The following is a 25,065-nucleotide window of genomic DNA, read 5'->3' as shown; positions in this document are numbered from 1 at the left end:
ATTGGGATGTATAACAGTGTCTCAGACACTGTTAGCGATTCCTAATGGGGTCGCATATTGCATGCCTCATGAATATTAACGAGGCTGTCGCAATTTGCGACCCCATTAGGAATGGCTTGCACTTCCAGAGATAGTGGCCTGCTGGGGTCAGCAGACCACCATGTCTGGGACTGCTTTTAAAAAAAGCAGCCTTTTTTTTTTATTGCAGCCCGTTTTTCTTAAAGGAAAACGGGCTGCATTTAAACAAAGAAAAATTCAACTTTTCAGTTTCATTTTCTTAAGGGCAGGCAGTGGTCCCTGGGAACACTGCCTGCTCTTAAAAATATTTTCTCACATACTCACAAAGGGGAAGGGGTCCCCTTCCCATTTGCGAGTGGTTTACCACCTACTTGAAGTAGGTGGTAAACAGCGAGTGTTTTGCTGCCACAAATGCGGGCACAAAACAATTGTACATGGCATGGTGGCTCGCTATTAGGAAGGGACGCCCCTTCCTAAAAGCGGGAGTGGCAAATGCTATTTCGCAAGTCAGTGAATCGCAAAATAGCATTTGTACATGCCAAAACCCTTTGGAGGCTCTCTCATTTGCGGCCACAAAAAAGGGTTGTACATCTGGCCCCTGATTCGTCCTTTGGCACAGTTGGCAAACTCTGTTTCAGCTGCATGAATTATGCAGATGATACTCAATTAATTATTGCCTTGGACCAGTAGGTTAATGCCCCATTTTGAGCCTTTTCATCAATTGTTGGCTGCTGTGTCATCTTGGCTACAACTAAATTCATTAAATTCAATTTGGACAAAACGGAAATCCTATGGTTAAATCATTCATGCTCTTCTAGAGTTTCTTCACATGATTTTGGGCTGCCATCTTGATCCAGTCATAATGATCTGTCTCCAGCTGTAAAATGTCTAGGTATTTACTGGGGGTCGGCGCTTTCAAGAGAAAAGCAGGTTAACAATATTGCTTCCTTCTGTTTTTTTTCTCTCCTATGGGCTCAAAGGAAGATCCTACCCCCTGCTTCTGCAGTCTGCCCATTGTGTGATGAACTATTTTGAGCAAGATGATTTTTGTAACTCTCTTTTTGGGCCTGGCCATCAGCCTAATGCAGAAGTTACAGGGGGATCAAAATGCAGTGGCTCGACTTGCCATTGGTCTCCCACGTTTCTCTTCTGCACAACACTCTTCACTAGCTTCCGGTAAAGAAAAGAGTTGTGTTCAAATCTTTTTGCTTTGTTTTTAAACTTGCACAACACATTGGCCCTTGATATTTGAGAACAAAGAATCCCCCTAAGAGTCAAGCAGACCCGTTTTAGGGGCAAGCAATTTACAGTAATGGCAGCCAAATTCTGGAATGAACTCCCCATTATTCCTACAGAAGATCCCTTTGTTGCTGCATTTCCGAAGGAGTTGAAAAGCTGGCTTTTTAGGTGTCAGTGCTCTGCCCTGCCCCTATGTTTAGTACTCCCTCACTCAGGTTAATGCTAGGACACCCAAGTAAGTATTTCCGGACTCTATAAATATTATAACATAACATCCAAAACTCCCTCAAGGTCACCACCAACTTAGAAGCATTCCTACCCTTTTACATCAGGAAGATGCTTATCAGAGATGCATTTGCACCCCTCCACAACTTCGTCAATGCCTCCATCCACCATGAAACTTTCCCTAATCATCTAAATACGAATCACATTTCCCTGGTTAAGAAGATCACTTTGAACAGAGACAACCTTGCCAGCTACTACTCCATCACCCATTTTCAGTTATTAGAACTATCATAGAGAAAAGAGTCTCCGCCCAACTCTACAGCCAGGTCAGCACAATGAAGATGATACAAGACTACCAACCCTGCTTCAGACAATACTGTGGCACAGAAACCACAAAACTTTAGAGGATCAATAATGCACGTCTGACTGCCAATAACAAAGACCCTTGTAACCTGAAACTACTTGACCTTTCTGCAGTCTTTGACACTAAGAACTGACCAACTCAATGAAAACATGAAAGAGCTTCTCAGGCATGGGCATGGTCCTGCAGTGGTCCACCTCCTACTTCACCAAACGCCATCAACCTCAATATCCCACAAACTACCAGTCTCCTTGAAGTATTGCAGGGCTCTGTATTGAACCCCATCATCTTTAACCTCTAAATGGAACACGCTGAGATCATCATGTCCGATCAATATGCTGATGGCATCAAACTCTACCTGAAGGCATCCACCACTAACACCTTTCATTAACTCAAAGCCTGTCTTATCCTCATTTAGAAGATGCGCCCATGAGTCCACCGTACCAACATGATAATTCACATGGTCTCTTGACCCAGCTTCTAATCAATCATTAATGCCATCTATGCATGATGTTATACTTTTGAAAACGTTTATATACATATATAATGTTGCATTGTTTTGTATTTCCTTGAATACTTGTATTAGTGCTATGATCTCTGTTCTCATCTACTGTAAAGCGCTCTGAGCTAGCGCTACATAAAACGCTCAATAAATAAAATAAATAAATGAACAGAACCTTACCTAAACTCTACAAGGAAAGAAGGGAATTCCTCCTGTTTGTTATATGGTAACAACCACACAATCAAACCCAGAATGGCTCTTCCAAATAAAGGTGGATGAATTCATCCTCCATTAACTGCACAATTACCTGGATTCACCATTAATGCCAATTATCTTTCACAGAACCGGTGGCCAAAAAAAACTAAGACAACATGGTGCCAAATAATCTTCCTTAACTATGTGAAACCGGATCTCCCAAAAACTGACTTTGAGAACAGTGGTGCAGGTCTTAGTCCTATCCCACCTGACTCAAAAGAACATTTTGCTCTGTGACACTGATGACACCACACAGACCCAAATTATTTTGAGGGGAGTTAGATTAAAGATAATTATGGTTATAGTGCGGATCTGGCAGGAAATCTGAACTAAATAATCACTACACACATTTCATATGTGTATCCCACTCTGGGCTAACTCAGTTCTCCCAGATATATTTCATGATAACATAGGGAAATTCTGGGAAAGATTGGGGGTTGTAATTTGGGGCAGTTGTATGACCTTCAGGACTTTCTGACTTTTCTTTCACTACAGGAAGCATACGGGCTCCCGCAACGTTTTTGTTTTTTTAAATACCTGCAGGTGAGGGACTATATTTTGCATGGATGTAAGTTAATTATCGGCCACGAAACATCAGAAATTCTCACTTGTTTCTACCAGGCTTCTGGTAAAAGATTATTATATCAGACATTTATCCTGCACACTAAGGATGCCAGTATGCTATTAGCCTCTAAATGGAGTTTGCTCCTTGTATCGGAAATCTCGGCTACCACGTATCAAAAGGGCTCGCCTTGGTGGCCGGTCCTTTAGATTCCTTGCCCCCCAGCTATGGAATTCTCTACCGGTGTCCCTGCGGACTACGTCGAACTTGCTTGCCTTCAGGAAGGACTTGAAAACTTGGCTATTTTCTGGTTAGTCCGCTTCCTCTTTTGGGCTCTTTTCTTTTTATTGTTATGTTTTTCCAGTTCTCTCTTTAGGTCTGGAGTACAAAGCGCCGGGACACTCCTTTGGAGTAGCCGTTGCGCTATATAAGTCCCATGATAACATAACATAACAGAGATACAGAAGGGGTATGAAGTAATAGACCGGTAAGTAATCCTGATAAGCCTTTAGTTGCAGCAATTTAGAATAATTTGTATGCTTTACTAAACGCCTGATTGTATTTCAAAATGGTCATTGTCCCGAGTCCATGATAAGGCATACGACCCGAAATGTCATTGCTTTGCGGTTGATTTAGTACATATGTTCACTGGCTGCCCAGAGCTACAGGATTATTGGCACAGTCTATTTCAATTTATTTATTTATTTATTTATTCATTTGTAAAGCGCATGGTTATACCTATCGGTGTGTCCCCGCGCTGAGACATCGAGAAGAGTAGATCAAAAAAGAGGCTGAACACTCGCTCAGAGGTTTTTATTCAGAAATAACCATGTCTTCAGTTGACTGCGAAAAGCGTGTTCGCTAGATTCAGTTCTCATGGTTATAGGTAGCGTATTCCATAGTTTTGCCGCCAGGTACCTGAAGGAGCGAGCTCCTATTCTGGCTCTGAAGATTCTCGGGATCGTCAGTAAGGCCATATCCCTAGATCGTAGATCCCGACCAGGGGTGTATCTAGACACCAATGACTTGAGGTAAAGGGGGCTTTTACCTGTCAGAATGCGGTGTACATAACACATAGCCTTGAACAGAATTCTCTTTTCTATAGGTAGCCAGTGTAGGGTGGCCAGAGCTTTTCTAGTATTAGTTCTCCTCGGGAGGCTGAGGACTAAGCGGGCGGCCGCATTTTGTATTCTCTGTAGTTTCATGAGTCCTCTCTTGGAGGTTCCTAGATACAATACATTGCCATAGTCTAATTGGGATGTAATTACAGCATGAACTACCGTTCTCCTGGCTTTTACAGGGAGCAGGTCAATGACTTTCCTCAAAGTTTTCATTGCTCCATAGCACTTACCAGCAACTTTTCGTATCTGGCTGTCGAATGATAAATTAGAGTCGACCCAGATACCGAGATTCTTCACTTCTTCTTTAGGGAGAGGGACCTGTCCTAATGTGTCTGGCCACCAAGCCGAGGACCAAATGTTAGGTGTTTTACCGACTACTAATACCTCTGTTTTGTTTCCATTCAATTTGAGGCAGCGGTTATTCATCCAAACTGCCACTTCTTCCAGGCATTCAGAAAACCGAATAGCAGCTTGATCTCTATTTTGAGATAGTAGCACAATTAGTTGGGTATCGTCAGCGTAGGATACAATCGATACCTCATACTTTTGTACACATTCAGCCAGAGGTCCCACATATATGTTAAACAGGGTTGGGCTTAGAGTAGAGCCTTGAGGGACTCCCTGTCTTAAAGGATGGCTGTCAGATATGTGTGATAGTTGTGCTACTTGAAAGCTCCGTTGGGCTAAGAAAGAGGTTAGCCACTGAAGGGCATATCTCCGTATGCCACAAGCCTCTAATCTTTGTAATAGTAGGGGATGTGAGACCGTGTCAAAAGCTGCGCTCAGATCTACCAGGATGAGCGCAGCTGTCTTCCCCTCATCCGCCAGTTTTCTCAGGGTCTCGGTAGCCATCAGCAAGGCTGATTCCGTGGAGTGTGCCTTTCTAAAGCCTGACTGCGAGGGGTGAAGGATCGCGTTAGTATCCAAGTGATCCACTGGTTGTTTATTTACGATTTTTTCTGCTATCTTTGCTGTCAGTGGTAATAATGAAATGGGACGCAAGTTCTCCAATACGGAGAAGTCCAGAGAGGGTTTCTTTCTCAAAGGTTTAACAATGGCCCTTTTCCAGCTCAAAGGAACTATCCCAGTCTTAAGGGAACAGTGGATAAGTTCCGAGATATATGGTAGGATAGTATTGATGCCCATCATTATTCTGTGAGGCCTTGCTGGGTCACGGGGGGATCCCGATTTTATACCCTTGATCGTGACTATCACACTGATGCCAGTGTGGGATTTAATGTAAGATGCACAACAGAGGGTATCTTAGAGATGCCCCCTGAACCTAACCAACAACCAGCGTCCTGCCTGAGAGGCTGCCTAGGCTGCCACCCAGCAGACATGTTGCTGGACCCCTGGGTAGAGAGCCATCCACTCTCGTGGGTCTGCAACAATGCACATCCTGGACGAGTTGCTAGGTCTCCTCCACCAGGATGGGCAGGGGAAGCTTAAAAAGCATGCCGCCTTTGTGAGCTTCTCCAGGCCACTTGCTGTACTCAGCAACTCGCCCCCACCAGTTCTGACCCCCACTCTGGCGGGAAGATTGGCGGGAAAACCTAAGTGAGGAAAGGGGGTGTGTCAGCCTCTACCAACCCCACCCCTCAGGTGGGGGAGGCTAGGTGAAGCACAACTCCGGGCTCTCGCCATCTTGTGGATGGGGAGCCCTACCCAATCAGGACTAGGCTCCTGCCCCCCTCCCACTGGTGAGTGGCAGGATAGGGGGTGTAACCACCCCAAGGAAGGGACCCAGTGGTCCCTGACCTCTACCTACCTGTAACCACCGTTCCCTTTAAGGCGCGCGTGCACACCTCTCCTGACGTCAGCACGCACTGCCGTCTGTTGAGCGCGCACACAGCCAGGACGTCGCGAGAGAGTCGCGCCGCCGCTTTAAAGAAGCGAGCGGCGCGAAAAGCAGGCACTTTTGAATGCGGTGTGCGTGCCGGAGAAATCGTGACGGAGTGCAGGTAAGGGGGATTGTGGGCTTGTGGCCTTGTGTGCTTGGGGGCTTATGGGCATGTGGGTGTGTGGCTGCAGAGCGCGGGGCAGATTGTGGCCTTTTGTTTAAGAATTGATGGTAATCAGAGCCTCTTCCCGGGGTGTGATTACCATCAATACGTAAACAAAAGGCCACAATCGTCCCCGCACCGCGCTTTACTAACAAAAGAGTAGAGCCAGGTTAAAAACACAGCGTGCACTTTCAGAAAGTACACGCTGTATTTTGAAACTGGCTCTACTCTTTTTGATGCCATATTGCATATAAGTGGTTGCAATAGGCAACACTATTTTAAACACAATAATGCATTGAGTTCAATGGAAGTTTCATGTTATTTGCCACAGATTACTTTTAGGATTACTTTTGGAATTCCAGGACTGGATCCTAGATTCAGTCCTGGGTCAGTACTTGGAATCAAGTGATAAAAGTCGACTTAATTACTGTGATGATTTTTAGACAATATTTTGCTATTTTAAAAGTTGACACTTAAAAAATATTTCATAGAAAACAGTCAATGATTCCCTATGGCAGAAAATTCAAGTTGCAGGTATAGTATGTTCTCGTTACTTTTGTAATCCAATACTGGGTGCCTAGACTCAGTACTGGGACCTTTATCCAAAACAGGTAAGTAATTACGTTTTCGGATATTATACGATTTTTAAAGAATATTTAAAGATTGCAGATATCGACACTTAGAAGAAATTTCACAGAAAAACAGTCAACGATTTCCTATGGAAGAAAGGAATATGCTACTTGCCAGTATGCATCTGTTCTTGGCATGTAGAGCTGCAGATCTACACACTTTTGCATAGATCGCCATCTGGTGTTGGGCGTGGATGTTTGCAGTTTGTTTTTCCTCTTGGAAAGTCTTTGGAAGTCGCGAGGTCGGTGACTCCTCCTTTGGATCGTCTTGCGCATGGGCTTCGGCTCCATCCTCAGATTGTTTTTCGCCAACAGGGAAAGATGGAGCATAGTGATAACAGTGAAGAAACCCATGTGTGTTGTATCTAAATAAGATAGACTGGAACAGATACAGGTAGCCGGGGAGGCGGGTGGGCGTGTGTAGATCTGCAGCTCTACATGCCAAGAACAGATGCATACTGGTAAGTAGCATATTCCGTTCAAGGCATATGAGCTGCAGATTACACACTTTTGCAAAGACTATATAGCAGTTCCCAACCTTAGCGGCGTCCACCGGTATCTGTTGCAGTGGTTTGAAATAATGTTTTTAGTACAGCCTGGCCCACACTAGCTTGTTGCTTGGTTTGCACATCTACACAGTAATGTTTAGTGAAAGTGTGCGGTGTTGACCATGTAGCTGCTTTGCAGATATCATCTAATGGGATGTTCCCTAGAAAAGCCATAGAAGCCACTATCTTCCGTGTAGAGTGGGCTTTAGGGGGAACGGATAGCGTTCGCTTTGCGGTAGCAAATCTGTATGCATTTTACAATCCACCTGGCTATCCCTGATTTTGAGATGGGGTTGCCCCTGTGTGGTGGAGAGAAAGAGACAAACAGTTGTTTGGTCTTTCTGAAAGGTTGTGTTCTTTGGATATAGTAAAGTAAGGCTCGTTTGACATCTAGCGTGTGTAGAGCCCTTTCTGCAACAGTTTGAGGTTGCGAGAAAAAAACGGTAATTCTACAGATTGGTTTAGGTGAAAAGGGGAAATGACTTTAGGTAGGAATTTTGGGTTGGTACGGAGAACAACCTTGTTCTGGTGCATTTGAAGAACAGGTTCTTGTATAGTAAGTGCTTGTATCTCACTGACCCTTCTAAGGGAAGTGATGGCTACAAGAAAAGCTGTTTTCCATGTGAGAAATTGCAGTTCGCATTTATGCAAAGGTTCGAAGGGCGGCCCCATTAGCCTTGTGAGAACGGTATTTAAGTTCCACATTTGTGAGGGTGGTACTCTGGGGGGAATTATTCATTTTAGGCCTTCCATGAAGGCTTTAATGGCAGGTACTCTGAAAAGTGATAGGTGCTGCCTGTTTTGTAGGTAAGCCGCAATTGCTGCAAGGTGTAGCTGAATGGAGGTATATGCTAGATTACACCTTTGTAGATGGAGTAAGTAGCATATAATGTGTTGAATAGACACGTCTAGAGGATTGATTGTGTTGTTATGGCAATAAACAACAAATCTTTTCCACTTGGCAGCGTAGCAGGCTCTAGTGGTAGGGCGTCTAGCTTCTCTGATGATGTTCATACAGTCAGGGGGAAGGTTTAGGTATCCGAATTCTAGGATTTCAGGAGCCAGATCGCAAGGTTGAGCTGAGCTGGGTCCGGGTGCCTGATCTCTCCATGGTTCTGGGTTAGGAGGCATGGTGAGAGGTGTAACTTTTGGTGTGTTACTACCGAGAGTTCCAGCAACGTGGTGTACCACGGTTGTCTGGCCCATGTTGGAGCTACTAGGATCAGTGTGTGGGAATGCTGTAGTAGCTTTCGCACCACTAATGGAATTAGTGGGAGAGGTGGAAAAGCGTACGCAAATTTGTCTGACCAGTTTATCCATATTGCATTGCCTTTGGACAATGGGTGTGGGTATCTGGCGGCGAAGTTTGGGCATTTTTTGTTTTCGTGGGTGGCGAAGAGGTCTATCTGCGGATCCCCCCACATTTGAAAGAACGGGTGAAGAACCTGCGGGTGAAGTTCCCACTCGTGGATCTGCTGCGTTTGTCTGCTGAGTAGATCTGCCATGGTGTTTTGGACTCCTGGGACATGTTGGGCTAGGAGAAAGATTTTGTGTGGAATTGCCCATCTCCATATGCTCTGTGCTAGTTGAGAGAGCTGTGGAGTGTGTGTGCCGCCTTGTTTTTTAATGTAATACATGGCCGTCATGTTGTCTGTGCGAATGAGGACTGCCTTGCCTAAAATCTGTCTTTGAAAGGATTTTAGGGCTAGTGAGATTGCTAGTAACTCCAGATGGTTAATATGGAGTAACTTTTGTTGCGGCGTCCATGTGCCGTGCACTGTGAGGTGTAATAGATGAGCTCCCCAGCCGGAGAGCGATGCATCTGTTAGTATTATTTGTGGAACCGGGTCCAGGAACGGTCGACCTTTGGAAAGGTTTGTGGTGTTCCACCACTGCAGAGAGCGATGGGTGCGACCGTCTACCAACACCAGATCTGTCAGTTGCCCCCTGGGCCTGGTTCCATTGGCGCGCTAAGCACTCTTGGAGTGGACGCATCTGGAGTCTTGCGTGGGGCACTATGAAAATGAAAGAGGCCATCATCCCTATCAGTTGCATAAACACTCTTGCTGGAAGGGAGTGTTGAAGTATGAACCTTTGACGCAAAGCCTGAATGCTTGCAATCCTGGCCGGATTGGGGTAGGCTATAGCTTTTGAGGTGTCTATGGTGGCACCGAGGTATTGCTTTATGTGGGATGGTGTTAGCTGGGACTTTTGGTGGTTCACCGTGAAGCCTAGCTGGTGAAGTAGTTGGATTGTAGTGGCGGTGTGGTGTACACATTGGTTGTAGGACGTGGCTTTTATCAGCCAGTCGTCCAAATATGGGAAGACGTGAATGTGCTGTCTTCAGAGGTGTACCGCCACTACCGCTAGGCACTTGGTGAATACCCTTGGTGCTGTTGTGACTCCGAATGGGAGCACCTTGAACTGGTAGTGTTGCCCGTCCACTACAAATCTGAGGTACTTTCTGTGAGCATGGTGTACCGGAATGTGGAAGTATGCGTCTTTCAAGTCTAGTGTGGTGAGAAAGTCGTTCTGGGAGAGGAGCGGAAGCACCTGCTGAAGCATTACCATGTGAAAATGGTCTGAATGTATGTATGTGTTTAGGGGCCTGAGATCTAGAATAGGTCGCAGAGTCTCGTCCCTTTTTGGTATTAGAAAATATAGTGAGTAGACCCCTAAATGTTTCTGATTTGCGGGAACTTGTTCTATTGCTTGTTTTTGTAGGAGGGAGATTACCTCCTGTTTTAGTAATGTGGAATGTTCTTGTGACATTGTGCGTTGCCTGGGTGGAATGTTTGGGGGGTAGATGTTAACTCCAGGTAGTACCCTGACCGAATAATTTGGGTGACCCATTTGTCTGAGGTGATGGTCTCCCAGACATGAAGGAAATTTTGTAGTCTGCCCCCGACCAGAGTGGGATGGTCTGGAGGGAGCGGGGGGAAGACATTGGGCAGGCGGTGTGGCAGAGCGGGCGGTATTTATTTTGCCTCTGCCTTTTATTATTATTTCCCCTATAGCCGCCTCTTTGATAACCCCTTGTGAAGGTGGACTGAGTGGGGGATTTGTAGGAAGTGGACACGCTATCTGAGTAGCCTCTAGATGTACTCCAAAAGGAAGAGCGGCGAAAGGAGCGCCTAGGAGTCTGTGACTGCAGGGCTCCCATGGATTTCGCCGTATCAGTGTCCTTCTTCATTTTTTCGAGGGCCTCATCTACCTTTGGGCCGAATAGGTGTTCTTGGTCAATGGGATGATTTAGGATGGAGGCCTGTACCTCTGGTTTGAAACCTGATATTCTCAGCCAAGCATGGCGACGGAGGAGGACGCTAGTATTAATGGCCCTGGAAGCTGTGTCTGCTGCATCTAAGGCACAGCGTATGGAGGTGTTAGTTATTGTCTTACCCTCTTGAATTAATTCATTGGCCCTATTTTTGTATCTTTCTGGGAGGTGGTGCATTATGGTTTCTAATTCATCATAATGTGCCCTATCGTATCTGGCCAATAGTGCTTGGGTGTTGGCGATACGCCATATATTGGCTGCCTGTGACGCAGTGCGCTTTCCTGACACGTCCAGTAGTTTTGACTCTTTGTCAGGTGGTGGTGCTTCGCCTGACGCCTGGGAGTTTTACCTCTTTCGTGCAGTGGAAACCACTAGGGAATCTAGTGGCGCTGGCACTTTGATATATACAGGATCTGTGGGGGCAGCTTTGTACTTTCTCTATGCGTGGGTTAATGACCCTGGCCCTAACTGGGTCCTTAAAAACCTCTGGCGCATGTTTTACCACCACCTTGAGCATAGGTAGTATGGAGGTAGACCTATGTGCGGTATCAAATGTGCCGAGGAGGAAATCCTCAGTGTGTAACTCTACCCCGTGATAATGTGCCGCCCTCTGAAGTAGGTGGTGGAAACCTAATGAGCCTTCCGGTGGAGATGGCCTGGAAGGGTAAAGGTCATCTTGTGGGACGTCTGGAATATTCGGGTTATTATAGTTGTCCCCTGGGTCTGGGGATCCTGTAGAGGTGGGGTCTTGTGGCACATCCCCTGGATCGTGATATGGGTCCCCCTGATCATCATCGTCTGGAGACGGGGTCGGAGAGCGATGAGGTGGGGGTGGAGAAGGCGGAGGTGTAGAGGGTGGAGGAGGTGGGGGAAGGTATTCTGAAAGGGGAGGTAGCAGAGTCCTTCCTCTTTGGAGGTGGAGGCGGAGCCGGTTTGTCCAAATGTCTCTTTTTGGAAGAGAGTGCCAAATGTCCAATTTTTGGATCCTTGGTAAGAGTTTTTTTGTAAGGGATCCGGTGTAAATAGTTCCTGTGACAATGTTTGGTCCGTCGGCGCCGACGTCTTTGGGGCCGATGACTTTTTAGGCTTGTCCGTGCCAGTTTGCACCTCCGATTTCTTGGTCGGCGCCGAGGTGGGCTTCGGCGTGGAAGTGTTGGTGCTGAGGGCCTTATGGGGTTTGGTCGGTACCGAAGATGGCGTCGGTACGGAAGCGCTGGGTTTCGACACCGAGGGCTTCGGTGCGGAGCTCGGTGTCGAGGTTTTCTTTTTCGGTGCCTAAGTGTGTTTCTCGGCACCGCTGGAAGGCTGGCTCGAGCCCGAGCCGCCGGAAGGCTTATTTGGCTTTTTCACCGGGCCCGAAGGTGGGGTGTGTGAAGCAGTGTCTCTGGTCTTGCCTAGGCCTGGACACGAAGTCGTGACCGAAGCCTTTTTGGGTATCAACGCGGGTGTGGGGGTGGGAGGTATATTACTCATGACCCTCTGCGCCGGGGTGATGTCCTCCACATCTGAGTCGTCGGCTTCGGAAGCACTGACGAGGTTGTCTTCGGTGTGCTGCTGTCCCGGGTCCTCGACGTCGTCTCCGAAGATGTCAACTGTAACGGAGGTCGAGGAGTGTGCCATGTTTCGTCTGGCTCTTCGGTCCCGAATAGTCTTTTTCGATCTGAAAGACTTACAAGTCTCGAGCCTCGTGTTCAGGGGAGAGGCAGAGGTTACACACCTCATGAAGATCGGTGTTTCCTAGTGCTGCGGGGGCCCAGCGTCGGTGCCGTGACTCCCCTGTCATCGGCAACACGGGACAGAAAAGTGCAAAATGGGGTTTGTGAAAGTTGTCAAGAACAAGGCCTACTTCAAGAGGTACCAGGTCAAGTTCCGTCGGAGGAGAGAGGGGAAAACTGATTATTATGCCCGTAAACGGTTGGTGATCCAGGACAAAAACAAGTACAACACTCCGAAGTACCGAATGATTGTGCGCATTACCAGCAGAGATATAATCTGCCAGGTTGCATATGCCAGGATTGAAGGAGATATGATTGTTGCTGCAGCCTATTCACGTGAACTTCCCAAGTATGGTGTGAAGGTTGGACTCACAAACTATGCTGCCTCCTATTGCACCGGTTTGCTGCTGGCTCGAAGGATTCTCCATAAATTTGGCTTGGACAAAATCTATGAAGGCCAAGTGGAAGTGACCGGTGATGAATACAACGTGGAGAGCATAGATGGGCAACCTGGTGCCTTTACTTGCTATCTGGATGCTGGCCTTGCCAGAACCACCACTGGAAACAAAGTTTTTGGAGCCCTCAAGGGTGCAGTGGATGGTGGACTGTCCATTCCCCATAGCACAAAGCGGTTCCCTGGCTATGACTCTGAAAGCAAAGAGTTAAATGCCGAAGTCCACCGCAAGCACATCCTGGGACAAAATGTAGCAGACTACATCCGCTATTTGATGGAGGAAGACGAGGATGCGTATAAAAAACAGTTCTCGCAATACATTAAGAACAATGTTGCACCCGACCAGATGGAAGAAATGTACAAAAAAGCCCATGCTGGTATACGTGAGAATCCAGTTCATGAAAAGAAGCCAGCAAAAGAAGTTAAAAAGAAGAGGTGGAATCGTGCAAAACTGTCTCTGGCTCAGAAAAAGGATCGTGTGGCTCAGAAGAAAGCAAGCTTCCTCAGAGCACAGCAGCAAGCTGCAGATAGTTAAAATGATTTTCTCAATTTTCTACAAAGATAAAATGCTAAAATATATATATATATTGATCGGTGTGGGGGAATTTGGACCCACATCGAGGGCACTTCTTGAATGGAGTTCTTTCCATCAGCCGGGACCGGAGCTTGGGTAGGCCTGAAGGCCGCCGTCGACGACTGGAATCGAAGATTTGTCGATGAGAAGGTGAATGAGGAGATCGCGATCTAAACAATACCACGATGTAAGGGGAGGATTCCGCTTCGATCGTCGAACTGGAAATGTTCGAAACCGGAGCGCGAAGATTACATCCGAGCCCGATGGCGGAAAAAAACGATCTGAGGATGGAGCAGAAGCCCATGCGCAATACGATCCAAAGGAGGAGTCACCGACCTCGTGACTTCCAAAGACTTTCCAAGAGGAAAAACAAACAGCAAACATCCGGGCCCAACACCAGATGGCGATCTATGCAAAAGTGTGTAATCTACAGCTCATATGCCTCGAACATTTGGTTACTGGTAAGTACAGTTGTAAGTAGTTTTCAGAGTCAGTGCTGGGTCACCAAGATCTCACACTGGGAGCTTACCTAAGAGCAGGTGAGTATTTTCATTTTTGTTACTCGGCTGATTTTTGGTGAATATTTTAGGTTTTGAAAAGCCAGTCAATGTTACCCTATGGAGAAAATTGAGTTATCGGTTTAAAGGTAAGTACTCGACTGGCAGAGTTAAGGTTCTGGGCATAGACTCAGGGGTCTCCCAGGGTCAGGTAGGTACAGTTAGTTCACCCCCAGCGGCACAAGGGCGACCGGGTGCAGAGAGAGTTAGGCCCAATGTTATCCTATGAGAGGTAGGGGGAACTTGGTTGGTGGCTGCTGACTAGCAGGCCAAGCGGCTGTGGGAGCTGGGCTCTTGGTCACTTACTCAGGGCAAGTGGGGAAGTAGATAGGTGTAGAGGTTGCACTGCCAGGGCCACTCGGGCGGCTGGGTGCAGGGTGCTTTTGAGCCTTCGGGCGCTCAATTGATTTCAATGGGAAATCTCCGGTTTAGAAAAAGACTGCAAGCTCGGGGACGAGGATTCTTCAGGTGCCACCACCACTTCGAGAGGTAAGTTGGGTAGTTGGAGGATAGGTAGGTACCCCGGGATTGGGCACAGGGGGCCGCGGGGCGCCGGGTGCAGGGGTACCTTTTGGTGTCGGGAAATCTTACCCTCTGTTGGACGCGGTTGGGGGGGCACCTTGTTCTGAGGTTGCAGGCTTCTTCAGGAGTGTCGAGGGAGGTCCTTGGGTGCCGGTCTCGGGGTCACAGTCGCCGTGGGGTCGTCCTCGTGGTCTTTGTTCACTCCGGCACAGGCCAGGCTTGGCTTGTGCAGAGTGTGCTGGGATCGCAGTTCCGGGCTGCTGCCAGGGATTGGAAGTAGATTTTGAGTACAGCTTCTACTCATGGGAGTCCCAGGGACTTATAGTCAAAAGGTAGCCAGGTCCTCCGGGGTTTGTGAGGTTGCTGGCCACAAGAGATGCCGGGTTGGAGCAGGAGCAGGTTCGAGGATCGACAGGTCGGTAGGGCTGGGGCCAAAGCAGTTTGTGTCTTCCTCTTCTTAGCAGCTGCAGGGCAGGTCTTCTTTCTTTTAGCTCGTCTTCGGATTTTGGAATCTGGGGAAGGAAGGTTCAGGGTGCCCCTAAATACTAGATTTAGGGGCGTTACAGGTAGGTGAAGGGCAGGGACCAATGGGTCCCTGTCCTGGGGTGGGTATACCCCCTATCCTGCTTCTCTCCTGTGGGAGGGGGGCAGTAGCCTAGTCCTGATAGGGTAGGGCTTCCCATCTTCAAGATGGCGAGAGCCCGGGGATGTGCTTCACCTCGCCTCCCCCACCTGAGTGGTGGGGTTGGCAGGTTGGCACATCCCCTGTCCATATTTGGGGTTTCCGGCCAAGCTTCCCGCCAGAGTGGGGGGTTGCAGTGGCCTGGGGAAGCTCACAGAGGCGGCATGCCTTTGAAGCTTCCCCCTGCCCATCCTGGGGGAGGAGACCTAGCACCTCGCCCAGGGTGTGCATTGTTGCAGGCCCAGGAGAGCAGGGGCTCTCCTACCCAGGGGTCCAGCAACATGTCTGCTGTGTGGCAGCCTAGGCAGCCTCCCAGACCAGACGTGGATTGTAGGTTAGGTTTTAGGGGGCATCTCTAAGATGCCCTCTGGGGTGCTTGGTACATTAAATCCCACACTGGCATCAGTGTGGGTTTAATGTGCTGAGAAGTTTGATACCAAACTTCTCAGTCTTCAGTGTTGCCATTATGGTGCTGTGGAGTTTGTGTTTGACGAGCTCTCAGCACCATGTACTCTTAAATGGCAGCACTGCACTTACAGTGCCCAGGAATGGACCTGGTACTTTAGGGGCACAGGGCTCCTGCTCCTGTGCCCACACCACTGGCATAGGGCTCTTTGTTTTGTCTTGCACCCAGACACCCAGCCTGCAAGGGCAGTGTGTGTGTGTAAGGGTACAGGGCCTCTAAGGGTACAGGGCCTCTAAGGGTGGCACAATGAGTGCTGCAGCCCTTAGAAGCCTTCCCTGGTCACAAGGCCCTGGGTACCTAGGGTACCATTTACCAGGGGCTGACATGTGGCCAGGGTTTGCCAATTTGGGTTTTGTGTGTTTAGGGAAGGAACATAGGCCCTGGGCACCTGATTAGCAGGAGTCCAGGGCACACTCAGACAAAGTACATTCAGCAAAAAGTGGGGGCATACCATGCAAGAAAGATGGCACTTTCTCACAATGTTATATCAGTATTTCCCAAACTGAGGGTCTCAAAAGTCCTGGTCTTTATGTAAATAATATTTACAACGAGTAGGCCTGTTTCTGCACTACGGCAAAGGTGCTGAATAACATCTAAGTCCAGTTGTAAAACAAACTCTTGCCAAGTATTGCCAAGGAAAACTCCAGATAAACTTTCCAGTATATGCGGCAGCTTTTAAAAAATAATTTACTTCACAAAGCCATTCCAATATAGAATGCGCTCACTATAAGTCATCATACAAACCATATGGACATATGGATGTGGTCTAAAAGCCACAGCTTCTAACTTTGGATCATTGAAACCAGGGGAGTCCGAGCACTGGGTCAACATCCTTTAATGCTAGGCAAATCACTAAATCCCCAGTACATCTATTAAAATAAATCTGTCTTTGTGAAATGTAATCTGGTGCTCACGTAAAGTGCACCGATTCTATTGGGTTTTGTCACACTATATAAGCAAGTTAAGCCATGTGAATTCTAGGTAGCACATAATCCTGTGCTAATGGACTGAAGCTGACAACAGCACATGTCATCTGTACCTAAGCCACCTGACGGGTTGTTTTCAAAAGCCTGTTTTATTAATAACACCACCACCACTCCCAATACCACCACCAGATTGTTGGCTTTTGTGTAAGTATTCATGTTAATCACAGCCCGTGAAGGGGTTGTGATTAACATGAATACATAGCTGCCACCTCCTCAGCAATCATTTTGGCAGGTGAGAAGAGAAGCTAATGGGTGGACTAGTGTGAGTTCCAATTAAAAAGCTCCTAAAAAATGTGTTTGTGAAAACCCCCATAATTGTCCCTTTGAACAAGAAGGGCAGCCAAGGCAACCCTGTCAATTACTAACAAAAGAGTAGAGGAAGTTTAAAAACACAGCGTGTACTTTCTGAAAGCACATGCCCTGTTTTTAAACTTGCTCTACTCTTTTCTTAGTAAAGTGAGCATAGCTGCCAAGGTTTCAGATTGCTTATGTGTGACATTTTCATAATTTCAATGTACTTATGATGACTAGCATTCGATGGCTAAGGGTGACATTTTCTTGTGAACAAAATCAAAGCAATGAAGATGTAGGAAATATGCAAAAATCTCTGCAAGTAAAACAAGATTGAAGGTTATCCCTCTTGATGCAGATTTTTAAATTTAAGGCTGAATTTTCTTATTTACTGTTCGGAAACACCCTTACGTTCTTACAATAAAAAGCTATGTTACTCTTCCGCTCGGGTGGTCTGTCGCAGGTTTTTTGCCATTGCAATGAATGGAAATGCCGCTCTTTGGTAGTTAATAGCTCACTGTTTAATATTAGGATTTAAACTTATAAACTGCAAGTAACAAAAGGGGCTTTCTGACAGAAGCAGTAATGCACTGACCTATTTACATTGCATGTAATTTGTGATCTGCATGGTTCACCAGCGTTTCATCCGGCTTTTTAACCTCCTCAGCTACTTGATGATGAGTCAACTTCCACTAGACAAAACTTAGATCTCTCTGCAGCAGGTCCATCATTCTTCAGAGTTATCTTGGCATATTTATGGTTGCTTGAAAATTGCTAGAACCTAGTTATCACATTTTTTGCACACCACTGCAGCATCTTCAGGTGGGATCTTTTGATGGATTGTGTGCTGCTCAATCCTGTCAATTTCCTTGTTCACCCACCTCAATCATTTGCACAGTTTGAATGCTAGGGAAAAGCTGCATCACAAAAGGTGTAACAGAAAATACAGATTTATAGACCAGTTTAAGATAATGAATGCTAATAATGAAACACATGGGCACACGCCTGTTTGTCCTAGACTGGAATCCCAGGTAATTATTTGGTCATTTTTCCTATTGGGGTCTCTAGACCGGTCCCATTCATAGTTTGTAATTCATCAAGCGTTTGCTGACTATCTTGTCTTCAATTGCAGGTTTCCAGTCTGTAAGGTATTTGGATATGAGTGGTCAGGTGAGAGTACCCACAAAGACAAGGTAATTCTGATTATGTTCCTCGTTGGGTTGGGGGTTGCTGGGTAAATAGATTCACAATCTGCACCCCTTTTCTTTTGCAGGTTCGTGAGACCGTACTACGAATACAATTGCACAGGCAGAAGGGAGTACAGGCAGAACAAACAGGTAATTGTTTGGTAGAGTTAAAGTAGTGCATCTTCTGTTGCAGGTTTCGCAGCCAGAACCCCACACATTTAAACTGGCGAACGTGAGTACAAGCAGTAGAGGTAATTGTTTGGTAGAGCTGAACTGTGGTGCATCTTGAACATTGTAGTATAATATACTTACCCATGGTTTCTTCGGTTGTAGGTTTCGCAGCCAGAACCCCCATACATTTAAAAGGGCGTACGTGAGTACAAGCAGACGAGGTAATTGTTTGGTAGAGTTGAACTGTGGTGCATCTTGAACATTGTAGTATAATATACTTACCCATGTTTTCTTCTGTTGCAGGTTTCGCAGCCAGAACTCCATACATTTAAACAGGCATACGCGAGTTCAAGCAGAAGAGGTAATTGTTTGGTAGAGTTAAAGTAGTGCATCTTCTGTTGCAGGTTTCGCAGCCAGAACCCCACACATTTAAATGGGCGTACGCGAGTACAAGCAGAAGAGGTAATTGTTTGGTAGAGTTGAACTGTGGTGCATCTTGAACATTGTAGTATAATATACTTACCCATGTTTTCTTCTGTTGCAGGTTTCGCAGCCAGAACACCATACATTTAAACGGGCATACGTGAGTACAAGCAGAAGAGGTAATTGTTTGGTAGAGTTGAACTGTGGTGCATCTTGAACATTGTAGTATAATATACTTACCCATGTTTTCTTCTGTTGCAGGTTTCGCAGCCAGAACCCCACACATTTAAACGGGCGAACGCGAGTACAAGCAGAAGAGGTAATTATTTGGTAGAATTTAACTGTAGTGCATCTTGAACATTGTAGTATAACAGATTGCATTCATGAGCTAGGCGTCAACGTAAGCCATGTTCCCTTATTTTTCAGGCTTTGTGGCACAGCAGGTTCAAACCGGCGGGCACAGAAATGTTCAAGCGAAAATCTGTAACTTTGGGAGAGTGCAGTGCTTCACCACAAAGGAAGAAATGTTGCCTTGTATTCAAGGAAGAGAGGATGAAAGAAATTGTGGAGGCTGAGACGCAGAAATCACGAAGCAAGGTTTGCATGCAACTCAGGGAACTTTTTCAATACAGTCCAGACGTGGGCTTGATTTGCAAAGCATGTGCCGAAGCAAAGATTGTTGCGGACTTTTCCACAGGGAAGAAATGGAGTGATGGCTGGAAACTGGATTACATGAAACTCCTTCTACTTAGCAAAGTACACGAGTCTGCCATGGTGATATTGAGAAACAGAAGTGCTGTTGCCAGGTTTGGTTATGGAGTGCGGGCAATGCTGACAGAAACTGCCACTGACAAAGCAAATAGAATGGAAGTAGTTGAACGCCAAAGATCTATGCCTGAAGAGATAAAGATTCTCATCAACAACGTGTTGTTGGCAGTCAAGATTAATACTTCAATGTTATCTGGACAAGACATCCATGACCACCTAGCTTTGTATGTCAAGATACCAGACAGCTGGAGGAGCAAGAACTATGCCTTTGAGTTCCTTGAGGCCATCAATAGCGTGATACACTGTGAAGCTATGGCAGAACTTCGGCACGCTTTGTATCACACATTGATAATTGATGAGAGCACAGATATTTCTGTTACAAAAATGCTCATCCTGTACTTCAAGTTCCGACCTGTAACATCAACAGAGCAAAAAACAAAGTTTGGGGGCATAGTGAAGCTGACTAGTTGTAATGCTGAGGCTATCACTACTGCTGTGAAAGAATTCTACACTGCCAATGAACTGGCCCTTATGAAAATGGTCATGTTCACATCCGATGGTGCGTCCGTGATGCTGGGTAAGAATAATGGTGTTGCTACTCGCCTTAAACAATCCATACCTCATCTAGTTGAGCAGCATTGTGTCGCCCATCGAGAAGATTTGGGAGTTAATGATGCCTGGAAGAGGGTTACAATGGTTAAAGAGATGGAGACATTATTGAGGACTGTCTACACTGTGTTCTCCAGATCTCCTGCAAGGAAGTCCAAGCTGGATGAAATTGCATCGGTCACTGAATGTGAAGTGGTCTCTTTTCGACCACTGAATGAAGTCCGGTGGCTTTCAAGGCATTTTGCTGTTGGTGCACTAATTCGTAATTACGAGGCTGTTCTTAAGTACTTTGAGCATGAGAAAGTTGAGGAGAATGATCCAGTTGCTAAATATTGTTACAAAAAGCTATCAAACTCCAACTACCATATTTCACTTGCAGTACTTAATGACATTCTGGGTGAATTTGCATCTTTGTGCAAACTAGTCAAAAAAAGTTCATGGACTACTGTTGAAGCAGTACAGTATGCAAGAGCAAAGATTGGCCAAGTAAAGCAACAGTATTTGGGGGACACTGTCTTTTGGAGCAGCAATGTAAGTGATCTGATGGTGTTGTACAAGGAAAGGCAAGAGTTTGACAGTGGGCCTATTTTGTCTTTTGTTTCCCTTCTTTGTGAACACATGCAAAAAAGGTTCCCTGAAGATGAGCTGAAAGAATGGGCAAGTTTTGAAATCCAGGCAATAGCAACACAATCAATGTCTTGGTCCTGTGTGATTGCGAAACACCAGAAGATGTTGTTCGACAATACAGAGACTATAAATATGTGGTGGCCGAACATGTAAAGGGTGGGTTATTTACCACCTTTCAAGACATGGTGAATTTCACTGTACGCAATGCTGCTCAGTAGTGTGGTGTCTCAGCTTGTTGATGTCTGCGCAACGTTTCAAGCATCTAGTGCAGATTGTGAACAAGGATTCAGCCTCATGAATACTATCAAGAGTAAATTGAGGAATAGACTAGAGCAGAAGCATTTGGATATGCTGATGAGGACAAAGGCCTACCTCCTGAATGGGAAAGTTGACCTAGATAGAGTTTATCAGCACTGGAAAAATGCTAAAGATCGCCATGAGCAGCAACCCTGTCAACCCTCTAGTGATGCCACTTGACATGTCTCCCTTATTGTTTATATGTGAAATTGTATAGGCTCTCAACATTTCCCCACCAAATGAACAGTGCTCAAGTTAAGAATATTTATTAAAATCTTATGATGGTACCACCGTTGAAGTCTTGTGCTTTTCTAAACTTGAAGTGTACTTGCCTGTGTAACCAATTCATGTCATGGTGTGTTTATCCAATCCTTAAAGTAAACGTTTTGAGTGACATTTGGCGCCGCGCACAGGCGCGGTCTGGTTCCTGGAACAGAGCCATGGTTGCAGCGCACAGAGACCCTCCACTGCCGCACATAGAGGAAAGAAATTAGAGGGAACATTGCCTGTAACGCCCCTAAATTTAGTATTTAGGGGCACCCTGAACCTTCCTTCCTCAGATCCTGAATCCAAAACAAGAAAGAAGAAGAAATAAGGCCTGCCTTGCAGCTGCTAACAAGAGGGCGACACCAACTGACTTGGCCTCAGCCCTACAGGCCTGTCGACCCTCGGGCCTGCTCATGCTAAATCCCGGCATCTCCAGTGGTCAGCAACCTCGAAAACCCCGGAGGACCTGACTGCCTTCCTCATCTTCCAAGACAGGGACTCCCACGAGCAGTGGTCCTGCTTAAAAACAAGCAACAACCCCTGGTGCTAGCCAGGAACCGCGAATCAGGCACACTCTGCACCCGCCGAGCCCGGCCTATGCCTGAGTGAACAAAGACCACAAGGACGTCCCCCCGGTGACTGTGACCTAGAATCCAGCACCCAAGGACCCTCCTCGATGCTCCGGACGACACCTGCAGCCTCACGACCAGGGACCCCTCCAACCGCAACCAGCAGAGGGTAAGATTTCCCGACGTGAAAAGACACCCCTGCACCTGGCGGCCCCCTGTGCCCAGCTCCTGGGTGCCTACCTAACCTACAGCTTCCCAACTTATCTCTCAAAGTGGTGGTCGCACCCGAAGAATCTCCGTCTCTGAGCTTGCAGCCATTGTTCATCTTGCAGCTTCTCCATTGAAATACATTGAGCGCCCACCGGCTCAAAATCACCTGCACCCAGCCGCCCGAGTGCCCCTGGAAGTGCAACATCTATCCTATCTTACTTCCCCACTTACCCTGTGTGAGTGACCAGGAGCCCAGCTCCCACAGACGCGTGGCCTGCCTGCTAGCAGCCACCAACCAAAGGCCCTCTGCCCGCCATAGGCTAACATTGGGCCTAACTCTCTCTGCACCCGGCTGCCCCTGTGCCACTGAGGGTGTAACAACTGTACCTACCTGACCCTGGGAGACCCCCGAGTCTATGCCCAAAACCTTAACTCTGCCAGTCGAGTACTTAGCTGAAAGCTGATAACCTACATTTTCTCCATAGAGTAACATTGACTGGTTTCACTTGGAAATTCTTCGAAGTGTCGGGTTTTGAAACTTTAAAATATTCACAAAAAAATGCCCGATCAACGAAAACGAAATTACTCACCTGTTATCAGGAGAGATCACAGTGCTGGATCTTGGTGCCCAGCACTGACCCTGAAAAGTAATTACAACTGTACTTTCCGATAACTTGATTTTCCTCCATAGGATAACATTGCCTGGTTTTTGCCAGAAATTCTTCTATGCTGATTTTTGAAACACAAATATTCCTTAAAACTCGCCTGGGTAACAAAAAACAATTTCTTTCAACTGTTTACAGGAAATCCAGGATCCAACCCTGAGTAAGAAAATCATACGCAAGTAATTGAAATTGCATTTACTTAAAAATTCCCATTGACCTCAATGTTAGAATTGTGTTGCCTATTGCAACAACTGTAACTATTGCATTTAAAAGTCTATTGCTTATTGAAAGTACTCAACTAGAGCATTTCATTCTGAGAAAGTATTTTGATTCCTACTTGTGGTTCTAAAATAAAACAACTATATATTTTTATATACAAACCATTGGCCTAGAGTTCAGTTCTTGAGTGTGTGAGACCATTTGCTGACTAAGTGTGTACAACAAATGCTTTACACTGTCCTCTGATACTGCCTTACTGCTCGACCAAGCTACCACTTTAGAGAGTAAGGTTATATCTAACTTTAGCCTCTGCCAAACCTCTGGGGACTGTGGACTCTGTGCACACTGAACCTTACTTTGGTGCAGTGTATACAGAGTCACTTTCAGGTGGAAAACATTTGGACCAGCCTTGATTGGGAATAGTCTGTTGATGATACTTGGTTTGAGGGTGGTTTTCTCCTTCCCCCTCCATTATCTTTTCTTTTTGTCTCTCCCTTTCTTATTTATATATACTCATTAATGAAATGTGATTATTATTTAAACAGGTGTTTGTCATTTAGAAATTTTAATCTTTGTTACCAGTGTGTTGTTGTAATCATTTCAGACTCCTGATAAAATAAATAAATGAAATAAAAAATACATCACACTAACTCCACAGAAGGGCAACCTGCACACTACAGCATGTCTCAAAGGTCTATGCAAGTTTGACCAGATCACCTATAATGGAACTATACGGACTACCTGCCAAGAAAGCAACATCTACAAGACTGGTTGCATCACATTTAAGGTCACCAGCATGCACTGCTGCCCAACAAAATAAACCACTCTGGTGGACAGTGCCACACCAGGCCCTTGATAATGCCAGATAGGAACCAATAAAACAGAAAAAAAATGAAAAACTGAAGACTGTTCTCATCAGTTTTTCTCCCAGGATCTGGAATAAAATAACCATAAACATTACAATGGTGACAACCTAATTGTAATTCAGCAAAGGGCAAAGGGACGCTTCATTGTACACTACATCTTCACATGGTAAGACTCAATATCCAAGATCATCCTGCTTAACTGAAAACGATCAATTATGTTATTTCAGTGCTCTCGTCCTTATTCAATGCACTTGTGCTTTTTAGGTATATCCTGCCTTTACAAATACCTATTCTTCAAAATAGGTCTAGATGAGATAAAGTTTTCAAAGCCATGTAATGGACAGCTGATTGTCATGAAAATGGTTATTCAGTATGAGGCTACAGATCAAACAGGAAAATTTTGCTAACGGTACTCCCAGGTCCAAAGATTAACATATTCTTCTCACATTTTCATAAACGGCTTTTTCGTCCTGTTCATTCCCTTTATCATATCTAAACATCTGCTCAATATTGGCATTTAATTTAATTCCAATGCTTTTCTCTTTCCAAAATGAGCCTTTATGCTGCCAAATGGTTGCGTTCGGATTTTGTAATGGACTTTAAAAAATATTTTATTTAAGTTTAATTTTGGTTTTACATGACAACAGCCAGCATGGGTACAATTACGTATTGAAGACACGACTGTACATTCATTATCATAAAAATGATTTCAAACAAAAATCAGGATCCAGTTGTGGTCCCAGATGTACAGCACCACATTTTTGATCTTAGGGAGGAAAGCAGCATTTATGTCGGGTTTACAGTCCAATTATTGTTGCATACTCTCCTAAACAAGCATAAAGATTTTGTGGTGATGTTATCAGGCATGACAAGCGTAAGTCTCATAAGGAATAAGGGCTATGCCCCATGCTAGGACTGCTATAAAGTTAGGCCTATTAATCAAGGGCAGGATCCGTTGGGTGATTTAGGAGGTAAGACTTCAGGGGCTGCAAAATGGCTTGGGCCTGGAGGCATGAGACAGCAATTCACCTTAGAGTTCCATTTGTTTCTTGCAGAATGTTCATTCCTCTGCTCCTTATATAGGCCATCTGTTTAGACAGCATTAGAGTTAGGGCTACACATCTCCTCTGTGGCGCAGCTATTTCTTTAACATATCCCAAGAGGGCAACTATGGTGTCTGTCTGCTTCACTTCTCCTATG

The 25,065-nt window shown here is 45.8% G+C and overlaps 1 protein-coding gene and 1 pseudogene across 2 annotated transcripts in view; one reads left to right on the top strand and one right to left on the bottom strand.

Moving 5' to 3' along the window:
- The window catches only part of CHD2 (chromodomain helicase DNA binding protein 2), a 1,941,047-nt gene that overhangs the window by 983,425 nt on the left and 932,557 nt on the right, over nt 1–25,065 (bottom strand). The gene's annotated exons all lie outside the window — the stretch shown is intronic.
- Nucleotides 12,482–13,476, top strand: LOC146860582 (large ribosomal subunit protein uL18 pseudogene; annotated as a pseudogene).

Source organism: Triturus cristatus, chromosome 3_1 (genome assembly GCF_964204655.1).
Source record: "Triturus cristatus chromosome 3_1, aTriCri1.1, whole genome shotgun sequence".
NCBI classification, from domain to species: domain Eukaryota; kingdom Metazoa; phylum Chordata; class Amphibia; order Caudata; family Salamandridae; genus Triturus; species Triturus cristatus.
The sequence above is the reverse complement of the archived record's forward strand: the minus strand, read 5'-3'. Positions and strand labels throughout refer to the sequence as shown.